The sequence below is a fragment of the Arachis hypogaea genome, chromosome 17 (assembly GCF_003086295.3).
Source record: "Arachis hypogaea cultivar Tifrunner chromosome 17, arahy.Tifrunner.gnm2.J5K5, whole genome shotgun sequence".
NCBI lineage: Eukaryota > Viridiplantae > Streptophyta > Magnoliopsida > Fabales > Fabaceae > Arachis > Arachis hypogaea.
Window position 1 is genome coordinate 70,725,942 of NC_092052.1, and position 4,016 is coordinate 70,729,957.

Here is a 4,016-nt window from a genome sequence, read left to right on the forward strand (position 1 = left end):
CAAACAACTTCAAAATCATGCCAAATTCAAAATCTCTTCTAAAAGACTCAAAATCATTCATTCTAAATCAGGATTTGGTCATAAAATTTCTCAGCAGAGTCTCAAGACTTTAGTGGAGAATAACCTAACTCATTTCCTTAATTTTATTGAAAACCTCTAAAACCTTAGCCTCTTGATTTGAATAAATAAAATAGAATTTAAACTAAAACCAAGTAATGTATCCAAATATTTCAAACTAATTTTAAAACTAACTTATTTAAACCAAAACCAAATCAATTAAACCGAAAAACAACTTCAATTTCATTCTAAAATTTGAAGCATTTCTAAAGGGCTCAGAAATTATTTTAGTTTTGCTAAATCAAAATTTCAAAGAATACTTCAAACTTTTCCTAAAACATCGTAAAGTTAAATTAGTCAATTGAACTTCAAGTTTCTTTTAAATCCACTAAAGCTCCTCCAATTATGCTTATTTGATCTAATTCCAAAACACGAGAATTTTCATCTTCAAATCAGTTTTAAAATATAATTCTTTTCTTAAATAAATTACTTTAAAAAATAATAAATTTCCTAATAATAAGTTCAAACATAATACATTTATCAATAATTCGATTCAAAGCATAATTCATTATTTTCAAAATAATATTTCAAACAAAGTCTAGAATTTTATAGAAATTTCGGCAGCATCTCTCCTAAAACTTGGACTTTGCCACCCTTTTCGGGTCCCAATCAAACCAATCCTCAACCTTTTCAACGGGTTCAAAACCAAATCAGTTTCCAATACAACAAAATTCAAACTTTCAGACTATCAAAATCATTTCAAATCAACCAATCCAGAAATTTCCAATTTAATAAAATCAGTCAATAGTGAAATCAAATAGACAACCATATTCATCCAAGACAAACCAGACAGTTCATAAGTCTTACATAATCACCAGGAATGCATTTCGCACATCATATCAATTTATAACAATTCCAATTTAAATAAATTAGTTTTTATAAAAAGCCCTTACCTTGACTCGTAGAAACCATAACCCAAGCGCGTCAACGGAACCTTTTCTCTCAACTCGAAACCAACGGCATCCACAATCTCAGTCCCTAACCACTCTCTTAACAACCACAACAACTTAAAAGTGTCATGCAACAATCAGAACTCGAACCTACATTACCAAACCTCAGAGTTTATAACCAACATAACAGAATACTAATGCAGGAATTTCCAAAACATAAATACTTAATGTAATGACAAAACGAAGCGACCAAAACTCTAAATCGACCCGACAGCAGCTCCAACAATAACCTCAAGTGACAGCGGTGAGCAAAAACCCCAATGACGGCGACTGTAAAAAGCATGCAGCGTAAAAAATCTTCCTAAAACCTAAAAGAACTGAAACCAACTTAAAACCCCTTACCGGCAGTGGTCATTGGCGACGGCAATGGTGGTTCTTGACGGCAGATGCACGACAGCCATGGCAGCAACAGAGTTCCAACAGTGGCGGAACCACCTTACAACCCCCTTCTCTCTCCACGCGCGTTCTATTTCTCTCCTGTCAACGGCGACAGATTTGGCGAAGCGAAACGGAGGCACGAACGGTGGCGATAGTGGCTGGGCTTGACGGCGACGACCCTTCCCGTGGTTGCTTTGGGCAGAACGGCGCCTCTCCCCTCTGTTCGCAAACCTCTATGAAAGGCGACGATGAAGACCTCGATGGTGACGACGGCGTGGGCTGGCAGCAGCGGTGGCCTTCCTCCTCATTTGGACGGCGATGTAGCACGACGGCGAGGAGCTAGCGCGGTGGCAGGGCGTGACTGGTCGGCGAGTTCTTCCTTCTCCTCTTCCCTTCTTCCTGCGGCTCCCTCTCTTCTCTTCCCTTTCTTTTCTTTCTTCTTTCTTTTGCTGGGTGTGTGTGATTATTTGTGTTTTATTTTTGTTTGCTGATGGTGTGGGGTGGCAGCTAGGGTTTCACTTAAGTGAGGGGGGAGTGTGTTTGAGTGTAATTAGAGTTAGGGTTTCAATTTGGGAATTTTGGGATTTAAGTTGAAATCTAATTAAATCCTTAAAGTTACATTAAAACATTATTTGTTGTATCAAAATATTGATTGGTTTTCGATCAAATACTTTAAATAAAAATATAAGATAATATAATTAATTTCTTTTATTCCTAAAACTTAAAGTATTGAATTATAAAAATATAAAGTATTTAAATTAAATCATATAAAATTCTCATTAATTGACAACTACTAACTTTATAATTTAAATATAAAATATAAATCAATAATTATAAAATTAGAGAAAATCCTAATTTAAATAGCCAAGCCTTATTATTTTTGGATTTCTAAAACTTTAAATTGTAAATCGAAAAATAATCCATAATTATAAAGTTTGGATAAAAACCTTAATTTATTTCAAATCCAATTAATCAAAATTGCCTTTAATTATCTTCAATAAAATAATTTCTGAAATTAAAACTATAAATAGATATATATAATTTAAAATTAGTTCAAAATAGGACTTTTCAAAAGTTCTGGGTCTTACAGTCCAAGTTGTAATCATCTTCACCCGTGTTGGAAAATGGATTCTTCTCTTGCATTCCGTCCAGATCTAACGTACCGTAGTGACTGGGTACAAATGACAAGGCCAGAATTAAGTACAGGGCAGGCAAAAGATACCTACATGATGCCTCAACCAGGGTCTTTGGTACAAACTCCTCCTCATCATCATCCTCAGAGGAACCATTCTCATTGCTATCCTCAATATACTCCTCGTTGGAGTCCTCACCGTTGACGTCCATGTCTTCCACTGGACTAGCAACATGAATTGGTGGTGGTGCGAGAGGTGGCTCATCCTGGACAAAGTCTGACGAGCTAGATCCACCGCCACCGACATTGCCAACCTCCGCAGAAAGCTCCATCACTTGCTCTGCCATGATTCACCCATGGATGTCAAACATGAGGCGCACATACTCATCGCCATGGAGCCAAAACAGACAAAACCGAAAAACTCCATTTGCTATCGGTGCTAGTAACCTATACCCCACCCTTCCGATCTCTTTTCTCCCACTACCACTGATGTAACCCAATATCAGACTCTTCAATTTAGATGAAGAACTTATTGGCCAGGTACACAATGGAATGGGATTCTCACACTCAAATATCATCCCATTATCACTATTTCTCATACGGTAATTTGGATACACACTCACAACCAAGTATCCACTACTATTAGACATTTTGGCTTATTTTCGGAAGAAATAGATAGAAAAAAGTAGTGAAATATTTGCAGAGAATACAAAGAGTTACACATCCATTTATAGCTGCTGAGAATTTATCTTTAAGTATCTCGTTTATAGTGTAAACATCATAAGTACTCTCTTATCTCGTTTACAGTGTAAACAAAATAATATATAACGTATCTCATTTACACTGTAAATGATATATACACATCATTTCTATTTGGCCTTATCTCGTTTACAATGTAAACAAGATGCGTGTTATATTATTTCGTTTATGCTGTAAACGACATATGAGGAGAGATGCATTTCGGTAAAAATGCTCCAAATTATTTATTTCGGTAAATAAAATATTTATTTTATTTATTTAAAAAAGGTCTGTGCAAAATAAAGGAAATAGAATCTGATATGATGTCCAGTCTATGGGAAGGGTTAGGGGTGTTTATGGTTCAGTTTTTTCATAATTGAACCGAACCATTTTAAATGGTTTAAAAATTGAACCAAAATATGCGGTTATATAAGGAATTGGTTTTAAATCATTTTATAATATAGTGTACCATAAAAAGAAAACCAGTTTTAATGGAAAAAATAAGTTTAAACTGATTTATATGCTAAAACAAATTTTAACATATAAGAAATTAACTTTTACATCCTATCTCTCTCTCTCTCCCTCCCTATTGTCTCTCTCCTTTCTTTCTCCTCCTTTCTTTTTCTCTCCTTCTCTCCTCTTTTCCCCTCTCTCTTTCTCTCCCTTTTTATCCCCCTCTCTCAATTCAGTTTAGATAAACT